Source organism: Leptosomus discolor, chromosome 12 (assembly GCF_034619465.1).
Source record: "Leptosomus discolor isolate bLepDis1 chromosome 12, bLepDis1.hap2, whole genome shotgun sequence".
In the NCBI taxonomy this organism is placed as follows: domain Eukaryota; kingdom Metazoa; phylum Chordata; class Aves; order Leptosomiformes; family Leptosomidae; genus Leptosomus; species Leptosomus discolor.
In genome coordinates, this window is record NC_141402.1 from 21562998 (window position 1) to 21576110 (window position 13113).

Below are 13113 nucleotides of genomic sequence, written 5' to 3' on the forward strand. Positions count from 1 at the left end.
GAGAAGATGAAGAGCAACATACAGGAATTGGTTGCTTAGTATAGTATTTTGGCTGCAATGCGCTGTGCTGCAAGTGAGAAAGAAAATGAGAATGGTGAGCGTGTGCCAGTCGTGAGTGCTTCTGTCTGTGTGAACTGTAACGTGTCTAGCAGAGAGAATAGCATAGCCTCATGAGACGGGTGACAGAGGAGAAGCAGATCACTCCTCCAGAGTCGATGTGGAGACATGAGAGTGTTTTAGTCATCTGCATGGTGTGTTGAAAGGTCTGGCAGAGACCTACTGTGGCATAGTCAGTTGTCCACCTGGTTCTCGGCATGACCTCAGAAGAAGAGGTCCGCTTTCTCTCACTCCTGCCTGTGCTCCTTCATTGGACTGAGCTGTGGAGAGAAGAGGATCTAAAGCTGGTGAGAGACAGCCCTGCAGTTCTTGCTGAGCCCCTGACCTCCCAGAAAGAGGAAAGCAGGAGAGAGGACAGGCAATGAGGTGCAGCAGAGGTAAGAGCTGTCAGGAGGACATTGCATGGTGAGGTGGGTTGACACTGGCCAGATGCCCACCAAAGCCACTCTATCACTCCCCTCCTCAACTGGACAGGTTAGAGGAAAAAAACCCAAAACAACAGGCTTGTGGGGTTGAGATAACGACAGGGAGATCACTCAACATTTATTGTCACAGGCAAAACAGACTCGACTTGGGAAAAAATGTAATTTAATCCAAATCAGCTCAGAGAGGAGTAATGAGAAATAAAACCAAATCTTAAAACACCTTCCTCCCACCCCTCCCTTCTTTCCTGAGCTTAATTTTGATCCCGATTTCTCTCCCTCCTTCCTGCCCCGAGTGGCACAGGGGGGGAACAGGGAATGGGGGTTGTGGTCAGTTCATCACTCTGTTGTTTCTGCCGCTGCTTCCTCCTCAGGGGGAGGACTCCTCGCACACTTCCCCTGCTCCAGTGTGGGGTCCCTCTCACGGGAGAAAGTCCTCCATTACTTCTCCAACGTGAGTTCTCCATGAACTGCTCCAGCGTGGGTCTCCTTCTTGGGGTGCAGTCCTTCAGGAACTGACTACTCCAGCGTGGGCCCCCCTCACAAGGTCACTAGCAACAAACCTGCTCCAGCGTGGGCTTCTCTCTCTCCACGGGCCACAGGTCCTGCCAGGAGCCTGCTCTGGTGCTTCCCATGGGGTCGCAGCCTCCTTCAGGCATCCACCTGCTCCAGTGTGTGTTCCTCCAGGAGGTGTAGGCAGTCATCTGCTCCACCACCCATGGGCTGCAGGGGGACAGCCTGCTTCACCGTGGTCTTTACCACAGGCAGCAGGGGAATTGCTGCTCTGGTGCCTGGAGTGCTTCTCCCTCTCCTTCTTCACTGACCTTGGTGTCTGTAGAATGTTTCTCCCACATATTCTCACTCCTCTCACTCGCTGCAATTACTGCCGCACAATAACTTTTTTTCCTCTCTTAAATATGTTATCACAGAGGTGAAATCACTGTTGCTGATTGGCTCGGCCTTGGCCAGCGGCAGGTCCATCTTAAAAACAGCTGGTTTTCACTGTATCTGACATAGGGGAAACTTCTAGCAACTTAGTACAGAAGCCACCCCTGTAACCTCCCCACTAGCAAAACTTTGCCATGCAAACCTGTTGCGCGTGGGAATTGCATGAGCTGGACTTTCTTCCTCTGATGGGCCAATCTTGGCTGACTTCTAATTCTCTTTGGTTCCTTCATGACATCCTAGCAACTTCTGCCCCAAGCTTGTCTCTCGCTCAGCAAGATTCAGGTTTTCTTTCCTGAAGCTGCTCCAGGAGCACGTGGATTTTGTTACTTAACCCAAGTGAGATTTCATACCCAACTGACACATGAAACCCAAGGCTGCTGGGTCAAACCCCTCAAGGATTCTGTCCTCTTGGCAGTGGAGCTGGGGGGAGGTGAAGTACTCTGTTTCTACGTCTCATTCTCTGCAATGGACAACTCATGCTCAACAAACACAGCCTCCACAAGAAATGACACAGGAAAAGCTGTGACACGTGAAAAGCTCTGGCACATGAAACACAGTTCCTGAGGGACAAGACTGCTGAGGGATTTCCTAGTCCTTTGCTGTGATCATCAGGACAGGACTGAGCTGTGGGACAGAATGTGTACCTCTCGGCATCACAGTCTTGCCAGCAGTAGGCAGGGAAGAGTCCCCACACAACCTCATGGTGCCTCTGAACAGTGTCCCATGCCTGGAGACTGGCTGGGCATTGGTCCACTCCTCAGAGGGTGGCTGACATAAATTTTTTTTCTCTCTTTGCTTCACCTGTTAAACTGTTTTTATCTTGATCCATGGATTTTCTCACTTTCACTTTTCCTGTTCTCTCCCCTGTCCTGCTGGGGTGGGGGCAGTGAACTGGCAGCTGTGCAGGTGTTTAGCTGCTGGCTGTGATCAACCCACCTCAGCCCCAAGCAGCTGATACTGGATCAGCACTTCCCGCCAGCACTCTCATTTGGCAGAGCATGGGAGAGAACTCAAAGAGTACCGTGACTGAAGAGCCAGGCACCACCATGGAGAGACTTTGCTGAGAGAAAGCAGAGGCAATCTCTCCCTCCTGCCTGGAGGGAGGAATGAAACAAAGCAGAAAGTGGTTTCTAAGTCCCTCATGGCTATGGGGCAGGACCTTGCCACTCTGCTCTTTTGTTGTCCCAGATGAGGAAAGGATGGCTTGCGCAAAAAGGAAGTATTTTTGGAAAGAGGGCGTACTTCTTGATCAAAGAACTTTGATCCTGAAACTGAACAGCTCTGCTATGGCATTAGGTGTCATCACCCACATCAGCCACAAGAGTCACTGGTAGTCCTGTCACCTTTCCAGACCAATTAAAATCACCCAGTTTCCTGTTGTTGTCTCCTGGCTGGGGAAATCCAAGTGAGACACTTTCCTTTACTGGGATAAATTTGGAGGATACTGAGGAGACCACAGCCCTATCTGAAGTCTCTTATAGGATCACAGCCTTCTCTGTGGTGGAGGTGTCTGTGTAGTCCAGGGGTTGATACTGGGTCCAATGCTGTTTAACATCTTCAGGAATGACCTGGACCATGAGCTGAGTGCAACCTCCGTGAGTTTGCAGATGATACAAAACACTGAAGAGGGGCTGATAGGCCAGATAGCCACTGCCATTCAGCTGGACCTCGACAGACCACAGAACCCTTTGCTCTGTGGCTGTAGGCTGTCTCACAGGAGACAGGTGGATGGGCCTGTATTGAAGCACAAAGTGCTGGCTCTTTTGAGAACACAAAGGGAAAGGCATGAACACTTTCAGGGGAGGTAATTATTTTATTACTAACACAGCAACAGTGAGAGAAAATCATAGAATCCTTCATCACGTCTGATGCTGGGAACCCCAAGACGGTGTAGCCATTGGTCAGGGCATGGCATGCTGCACAGATGCTGTCCATGGTGGTATTCACAAACTCTGTGTTTGCTTGCACTCTTGCAGAGCCTTGATTACAATGTAACTTCAGTATGTTAACAGTCACTGATACCAATCAGGCCTGACATGTGGAGTTAGTTTTGAAGATCTGTCCCTTGGATGACAGATCCTAATATTCTTAACATATTAATAAAATTAGAGTTCCTGGGAACAGTGCACACAGTTGGTGCTAGAAGTCGTTGTGTGGGGAGTCTTGCAGTAGGCACCGTATTTGTGGAGTTCATGACTGTTGTAGTTTAACCCTAGCAGGCAACTAAACACCACACAGCTGCTTGCTCACTCCTTTGCCCTGGTGGGATGGGGGAGAGAATCAGAAGGGTAAAACAGAGAAAATTCATGGGTTGAGATAAAGGCACTTTAACAGGTAAAGCAAAATCTGCGCATGCAAGCAAAGCAAAACAAGGAATTTGTTCGGTACTTCCCATCAGCAGGCAGGTGTTTGGCCGTCTCCAGAAAAACAGGGCTTCATCACACGTCATGGTTACTTGGGAAGACAAATGCCATAACTCAAATGTCTTCCCCTTCCTTATTCTTCTTCCAGCTTTATATGCTGAGCATGACGTCATAGAGTATGGAATATCACTTTGGTCAGTTGGGGTCAGCTGTCCTGGCTGTGTCCACTCCCAATTTCTTGTGCACCTGCAGCCTACTCGCTGGTGGGGTGGTGTGAGAAGCAAAAAAGGCTTTGACTCTGTGTAAACACTGCTCAGCAGTAACTAAAACACTATTACCAACACTATTTCCAGCACAACCCCAAAACATACTATGAAGAAAATTAACTCCACCCCAGCCAAAACCAGCACAGTGACTTTGAACAGTCCACGTCTGCTTGATCAGGCCTTGTACTTAAGGCCCACTGTGTTAGCGTAAGTATCTGCTGTAAGGGAACCAGCTGGAGTGCCCCATGCCAGCCTGTGCTCTGCGCTGGTGGCTGTTATGGCAGAGATAACACCCCAACCCGTTAGGAGAAGATGCGTGATTCTTTTTGTAACACAAAATAAGAGGTCCCATGTCAGGCAGGCAGGGGGAACCTCTCCACGGATGGCATCCACACAGCATGCCATGGGAAAGTCCTCCCGGGGTCCATCCAATGCTCCATGGCAGCAGGGTGCCCGTTGTCTGAAGGGACACAAGATTTACTCACTATCTATATTCTTTTTCTTACCCTATGTCATGGTTTGAAAGACAGGTGTCTACGGAGGAAGGCAGGAGCCTCCCTTGAAATGGAAAGTGCAACCCCTTTCCCTCCAAATTATTATAATTTTGAAATTAACAGGCCTTCAGGCAAAGATATGGGGAATAGGAATAACAGTTCTTTACTAATATATATATATATATATAACACAAGGCAGGGAAAAAACAAACGACCCACTGGTTTACACTGACAGAGTCAGAAATACAACCTGACACCCTGTTAGGGTGGCAGTAGCAGTCCGATAAGATGCTGGCTGCAGTCCTCCTGAAGAGATGGATGTAGTTCTGTTGAAGCAGCGATCAGGGAAAAGAGTCTGGTCTTCCTCTGGAGGTCCAGCGGTAGGTAGGTAGCTCTTGTCCTCTGAAACTCCAGTGGGGGGAAAAGCTTCTCTGGGAATCCAGTGGAAGAAGGCTGCTAGGGTGTTCGAAATCTCAGTTTTTATTTGGCATGGACTGCTTGGCTCCTTCCCCCCCCCCCCCCGGGCGGAGCATCTCACAATCGGATGGGGAGTCGTGAGGCAGTTCCTTGGTGGGCCATTAACAGGAGATAGTCCAGGAGCGAGTTATCTATCGATGGGTCAGGCGATAAGGCATTGTTGTGCCCATTAACAGAAGATAGTCCAGAGGCGGGGAGGCAGGGAGCACCCCCCCACCTGGTCTCAACAGCTCCTGAAGATGGTAATAGAATACTTTTTTTCCTTTTGGCACATTTTACACTGTAACCTAGGACACCCTATCTTACTAAAACAGCTTTGTATTAAGCCATTTCTTGTTGGGCCTTTCTTACTGAGATCCAGAAAAGAAGCCTGCACCATTTCTTTCTCTATCACATCCCCCTCCCACCTGCCTGGTGCAGAACAGCCCCATACTATTTCAAGTGGACAGAACAAAGAGCACATGCATGCTTATGATTAAATACAAGCTGTGACCAAATTTATGTCTCTGAGGAACATGTAGTGGTCACGCAGTGTTCATGATATGGATTGGCCATGATGTGATCACTGACTTCACATGCAATAATCTTCCAGGCTGACAACTGCATGGCCATGCTGGGCAATATGGGGGCTTGCCCTGGATATTTCTCTCAACCCTTTCACTCTGTTAAAAACAAGACCTCAGCTGCCTGTGAAACTGCTCCGATATCACTCCAGGTCATGCTTTGTATTGGCAGGACTTCTCAGTGCACAAAATCACCACATGCCATTCAGCTCACTTCATGCCTGTAGCCTGCGTGATACTTTTCGGATGGCTCACCAGTGATACCTGTGAGTGAGCATCACCTTCCTTAAACGGTCACAGCGTCACCACTTGAAGCGGCTGTTTCCCAGGCTCAGCTGTCTCTTTGCTGACTCGACCAGAACTGCCAGCACTGGTTCTGTACCCAGTGAAAACAGAGCTGGGCACAGGGTGGGCAGCAGGAGAAAGAGGTGTCCCCCCTCTCCATCAGCATGCCTCCAAATGTACCTCTCTGCCTTTCTCCAGTGGGCCTCGCCACTTCCGTCCTCTTCTACTCACCACAGACACTAGGTGGGAGACCAAGCAAACGTCCATTTCAAAGCAACCGGCCTGCATGGGGCCAGGGATGAGGGAAGGGCAGCGTGGAACAGGTGAGCATAAGTCTGTGCGTTGACCTGTGGAGAAAATCACCAGCCCTACAGCACGCGTTGCCCAGGAGAACATTGCAATTTCAGGAACAAGGACCACAAGGAGGCTCAGGCTGGAATGCAGCATTTCTTTAATGAGAACAGAAAGTGTCCATTTTGACAGGAGAGGGAAGAGTGCTGAGCATGAGAGGTTGAGGGCTCCAAAGAGCAAGAGGGCATCACCCTTTGCAGTGGGATGCAAAGCGCCTGCAGGGTGCTCCTTTCTCCCCATTGCAGCTGCAGCCGGTGAGAATCCTCTCCCATCTAGAGCAAGGGGGAATGAAGTATGTTGCCTTGATCAACAGCAAAAGCTATGAAGCCCAGGAGGGAGGATGAGGGGGCTACCTGGCAGTAGCAAGGAAAACACAGCAAGAATAAGAGCAAGAAGGGCACGATGTTAAGGGGTGACACACGGCTCTCTTCCATTCAGGGGGTGAGGCAGGTGTCCCATGCACTGGGAAACCACAGACATCTCTCCGATCCTGGATCCCGGTCTTATTTCTCCATTCGGGCTTGTTCTTTCCCACATAAGTGTTCCACTGGTCCCACCAGCACAGATTGCATGAATGCAGGGGCCTACACAGACTGCTCCTGAGGCCTGTGAATCTCCCAGATCCAAGGGTGGCCCCAGAAGAGACGGGAACCCCCTGGCACTGAGGGAGCTCCCAACAGCAGCTGACAGAGAGGATCCCACCACTGCGCTCTGAGGGAAAGAGGTGAGGATGGGGCCCAGCAGGGTCACCACCACAGGGGACGGTTCTATCACAGAGGTGGAGTCAGTGCACCACAGAATACAAGGCTCATTGCAGCCGTTTGCAAGGGGGGCTGGCCTGCAGGAGAAAGGGAGGCAGGGTCTGTAGCAAGACATCTCTCAGCGAGGGAGGCAGAGCTGAAAGACAGAGCAGGGCATGGGCAGGAGATGGAAGCCTGGGAAAGAGCACGGGTCAGAACCACAAGCACACCTGCAGACAGAGTGCGGGTGCATTCAGACTTACCTAGCTGACTGAGCAGATGGCAGCAAGGGCAGTGGATGACAGACTTGGAGGATGCATGGACTTTTATACCCTGTCTCCAAGCCCTGGGGGACCTGAAGCATTCCTTATGCATGAAGCACTTTGCTAACTAGCAGTATTTACTTGCAAAACTCTCCTGGATGATGACATCTTTCTCCTTTTCATCTGAGAGTGTTTGCTCCCATCTAGCACACAGGCAAGACTGAAATGTGCCCGTTGAGGTGCAGCAGTCATTGTGTTGTTGCCTAAGGCCACAGGATATTGCTGTTGATCTCATCTCAGATGCTCACAGAGACACTAAGCAGCATGCTGGACATGCACATTCCTGCAGCACAGACCACCACCACCTTCAGGCAGTGTGTAATTCAGCTCCTGAAGTCACCTCACCATTGTTTCCAGCTCACGGCCTTGGCCTGAACAGCAGAAATTCATACCCTTGGCAGCTATGCTCACCTGGTCATAGAAGCAGATCAGTTTGGTTAAGCAGGACCCGTCTTTCATGAACCCATGCTGCCTGGGCTTGTGTCCCTGGTTGTCCTGCATATGCTGTGTGAGCACACTCAAGATGAACTGCTCATAATCTTTCCCGGTACCAAGGTCAGGCTGACAGGCCTGTAGTTCCCCAGATCCTCCTTCTGGCCCTTCTTGTAGATGGATGTCACATTGGCAGGTCTCCAGTCATCTGGGACCTCCCCTGTTGACCAGGACTTCTGATAGTGGATAGTGCTTTGGCCAGCTCCTCTGCCAGATCCCTCAGTACTCTCTGGTGGATCCCATCTGGCCCCATAGACTTGTAAATGTCCAGGTGGTGTAGCAGGTCATTAACTGCTTCCTCCTGAATTATGGGGGGTTTTATTCTGCTCTCGGTCCCTGTCTTCCAGGTCAGGGGGCTCATTGCCTTGCGGATTGCTTGTCTGAATATTAAAGATTGAAACAAAGAAGGCATTAAGTACCTCAGCCTTTTCCTCATCCTTGGTGGCAATGTTCGCCACATCCAGTAGAGGATGGAGATTCTCCTTAGTTCTATTTTTGTTGTTAACGTATTTGTAGAAACTTTTTTTGTTGTCTCTCACAACAGTGGCCAGCCTGAGTTCTAGTTGGGCTTTTGCCTCTCTAATTTTCCCTCTACGTGACCTAACAAGATCCCTATACTCTTCTTGAGTTGCCTGCCCTTTCTTTCAAGAGTGGTAAACCCTCCTTTTTTCCCTGAGTTCTAGCACAAGCTCCCTGTTCAGCCAGGGTGGTTGTCTTCCCAGCTGGTTCATCTTATGGCACACGGGGACAGCCTGCTCATGCACCTTTAAGACTTCATTCCTGAAGATTGTTCAGCCTTCCTGAACCCCTTTGCCCTTCAGGACTGTCTCCCAAGGGACCAGTGACCTGAACATGCCAAAGTCAGCCCTCTGGAAGTCCATGGTTGTGGTTTTGCTGAAACCCCCTTACTTGACCAAAACCAGGGAACTCTCATTTCATGATTGCTAAGCCCAAGATGGCCTCTGACCACCAAATCTCCCACCAGTCCTCCTCTGTTGTAAACAGTAGGTCAAGCGAGGCACTTCCCCAGTAGCCTCCCCTACCATTTGTGTCAGGAAATTATCTTACACACACTCCAGGAACCTCCTGGACTGTTTCCTCTCTTCTGTGTTTTATTTCCAGCAGACATCTGGTAAATTGAAGTCCCCCACGAGGACAAAGGCTAACAACTGTGAGACTTCTGCCGGCCACTTGTCGAATGCCTCATCTGCCTCTTCATTCTGATTGGGTGGTCTATAACAGACTCCCAGCAGGATATCTGCCTCGTTGGCCTTCCCCCTTATCCTTACCCATAAGTACTTGGCTTCGTTCTCACAATCGTTAAGCTCTACACAATTGAAACACACCCTAATGCACAAAGCCATGCCACCGCCTCTCCTTCCTTGCCTATAACCTCTGAAGAACTTATAGCCAGCCATTGCAGCACTCCAGTTATGAGAATCATCCCATCACATGTTTCTGTGATGGCAACCAAGTCATAGCTATCCTGCTGCACAATGGCTTTCAGCTCCTCCTGTTTGTTGGCCACACTGTGTGCATTGGTGTAGATGCATTTAAGCTGGGCTATTGATTTCACCCCCAACACCGGCATGTCACCCCTTGGTTCATCACTGGTGGGCCTTGTTTTGTCCCCTTCCCCCTCTGAGCCTAGTTTAAAGCCTTCTTGATAAGCCCAGTCAACTCATACGCGAGAACACTTTTTCCCTTTCTAGAAAGCCGAACCCCATCTGCTGACAGCAGGTCCAGTGCCATGTAAACCTCCCCGTGATCATAAAAAACAAAACTCCACCGATGACACCAGCCTCTGAGCCACGTATTAATCAGGTGTGTTTTCCTATTCCTTTCAGCATTCTTCCCTGCCACTGAAGGGATTGAGAAAAACACTACCTGTTCTCCTGAACCTTCAAGCAATCACTGCATTCCCCTGAAATCCCTTTTGATAGCCTTTGGACTTCTCTCCACAACCACATCACTACCAACCTGCATAACCAATAGTGGGTAGTAATCAGAGAGCTGTACCATACTAACATCTCTAACCCAGGCTCCAGGAAGGCAGCAGACCTTCCTGTGGGATGGATCTGGTTGGCATATTGGGCCCTCCATTTCCCTCAGAAGGGAATCACCTGTGACAATTACTCTCTTTTTTTTTCTTAACAGAGGCAGGCATAATGTGTGGGGCTGACTGACTCTCCCTAGGCAACTCCCTGTATGGACCTTCATCCACCTCCTCATTTGTGTAGGGTCAACTGGGAAGGTGAGGGAGACCAGGAGGGGTTTTGCCTGCTGCCCCAAGCAGGGACCTTGTTTCCATTCCCCTGCCATCTCTTAGGTCTCCTCCTTCTGCCTGGTGGCAACAGGGTAGGGGGTCCTTTACTTTTTGTGGAGTCTCTGTTGTGTTGGAATTTTTGTTTTCATGCAGGGATATGGTTAAAGGGATTTAGCTTGGTTACAGGGATTTAGCTTGAACATTTAAATAATGTACTGTTATTACACAGGTGACAGAGGCTTGCCTCACTATACCTAAAAAGTAAGTACAGTTTATCATGTCCATCAAACCACAACCCCCTGATCAAGGACTGAAGCAAGAAACAAAGAGAAGAAAAGACTTGGTGAAGTTCTGGAAGATATCCCAAGATAAGGGCAAACTGTCGGGAACATGATAGGCTGGACCATACCCACGGTGTCCTTAAAAGATTCTTGACCATACATGGTCAATTCAAGGAGTGGTTGTGACCTCCGAACAACCACCAGAGACAGTATGAGACCCCCAAGCATGCGCACATCAAGCCTCAACCATGATTCAGCATGGTGCAAGTTAGTTATGAATATGTATTAGCTAGATGTTTAATAATGTGTTTTGAAACATAAATGTGATCAACAGGTGTGCCCAGGTGTGCTTGATTTGTGGATTGATTCCATTGAGCACCTGGGCCCGAATAAAAACAGTATCTCTTCTGAACGTGTGGAATTGGGTTATTGCACACTGGGTAAAGAATCCACTTTTAGGACACCTCCATCTGCTGCTTTTGCCTCAGGGATGGTAGGGTGTGGCTCTACAAATCTATGTCCCTCTCACACTCCCTGATGCTCCTTAACCTTTCCATTTCCTCTTTCAACTCTGCCACCAGGCTGAGCAGATCATCCACCTGGTCACACCTCACACAGGTGTTGTCCCTGCTGCCCTCTGGCACGAGTGACAAGCTCAGTCATTCACTGCAGCCAGAAACTTGGACAGCTATATGTTTGTGAAGGAGCTCTGTCCGAGTCGCCACATTCCTTCTGGCAATGGCTTTCAGCTGAGTGGAAACCATAGCTTCTTCCCTCTCTCGGAGGGCATGACCACTAGTTTTGTTGGTCTCTAGAGCCAGGAGAGGGACTACGCCTGTCCTCACACCTTCCCTGCACACACCAACTGCCATGCCATGCCCTTCTGATGCACCACGCCTAGTTTGCCCATCCCGTTTGCCACGCTTCTGGTCACTTGTGCTTCCCAGGGGCTACTCTTGTCTATGAGGGGGTTGGTCACTGACTCTCGTCACAAACTTACTCTTCCCACTGGGGGTGGAGGGATGGGGTTAGGGCACCCTCTCACTCCCTGTGCTTATGTTGCCTTGGTCTTGCTGCAGTTTTGGTGCTTCAGGAGGGGTCCCCCGGAGCAATCCCGTGCTCCGGAGCCCTTCACTCAGTGGCTACTATTCAGTCTTCCCTTCCGTGCCTTCCTTTGCTGAACAATGAAACGGTACTTTATGCGAGTGATGCAGCAAGGAGCCAGCAGAATTACTTTGACTTTGGGCTTTCTAGTTCAGGTGTTGCAGCCTGAAATGGGAGTACCCAAAATGTCCACGTGATGGCAGCAAGAGAACACACAGGGAATGTTCAGTTTATTCTAGCTCAGCTGTTCACTCTCCACATACTTTTTCACTAGCTGCTCAGCCTGACAAACGGAACCTTCCTCTCCAGAAGAGAAAGCCTTCCGAGGCTGCACAGAAACAGGAGAGCAATAACTCACACAGAGAGACTGACAGGCTGTCCAACACAGGGGTGAAGGGAGGCATCAGCAGAGACCACAGTGCAAGTGTCAAACTACTGATTGCTGGCCATGAATGTAATCAGTGAGGGGCAATGTTGAAGAGGTTCAGCTAGAAACTCATAACCAGGTCTAATTATGTGAAAACAAGATTCTCACAGGTTAGCAGGCTGGGTGTTGTAAGAGACAGTATGCTAGGTTTGTGCCAAAAGCTCTGCCACTCCCTTGAAAGGCCCTGTGAGTAGAGAGTGCCCAGTGGCCCTGGAGGAAGGCTGCACTTGGTGCTGGCCAGGGAGACAGAAAGACTGCTAGGATCAGCCATGAGCACATGGCTCAGATGGAGTGGCCACAGGGAAGAGAATAAAATAAAATAAAATAAAATAAAATAAAATAAAATAAAATATAAAGCACAGATATCCAGGAGGTCCAACGGTGTAACGGTGAGCACTCTGGACTCTGAATCCAGTGATCTGAGTTCAAATCTCAGTGGGACCTTACTCTTTTGGCTCCCTCAGGGCTTTTCTCAGCCTGCTTAGTCTGCTGCAGTCTCCAGCCCATTTGCTTCCCCAAGATCACGGTATCTGCTCCTACCACTGTAGCCTCTGATGCTGCTCCTCCCTGGTGGGACACTGTGGGGAAGACACTTTGTGCCTCCCTTACAGGCTTCAGTGGGCAGCCAGAGATATCCCAGAGCTGCTGAGCACCTGGAGATGCAGCTCAGGCCAGGCTGACCCACACAGGAGGCCAGGTGACTCCTCGGTCCTCCACTGGGCCCTGAATCTTTACATCTGGTCCTGAAGACCAGATCTGCTCCATGCCCCCAAGTCTCCTTGTCAGGGGTCCAGCCCCTGCCAGAGGGTTTCCAGCAGGGCTGCTCCCCTGGATGGGTATGCACATGTGGGTTATAGGCAGCAATAAATCTCAAAGATGCTTCAAGCCCCACTGGGCTGAGTCTTTCATATCCAGATATTTGCCTGCTTCCTTCCTGGCCTTTCTGCAGGTTCTGGTTTTGCAGATGGGACCAGTGGGGCTGCTGTTCTCCCTAGAAGTTGGAAAGACGTTCCTGAGGTCTTTCTGGCTAATGGCTGGCTTTGGCAAGCCAGAGAGTGGCTTGGCTACATGTCTCTGGCCTTAGAGGCTACCAGGAGGAGCACAGTTGGGCTGAGATATGGATCAGACAGAAGTGTCTGCTGGGAACCAAAGCCTCTGAGAATTTCCAGGGCTTCACTTGTATACCTGAGTGGA

The 13113-nt window shown here is 49.9% G+C and overlaps 1 non-coding gene across 1 annotated transcript; it reads left to right on the plus strand.

The window, feature by feature from the left end:
• The first annotated feature begins 12291 nt into the window (after positions 1 to 12291).
• Positions 12292 to 12363, plus strand: TRNAQ-CUG (transfer RNA glutamine (anticodon CUG)). Its single transcript has one exon. It is a non-coding gene; the product is annotated as a tRNA-Gln (tRNA).
• The last annotated feature ends 750 nt before the right edge of the window (positions 12364 to 13113 follow it).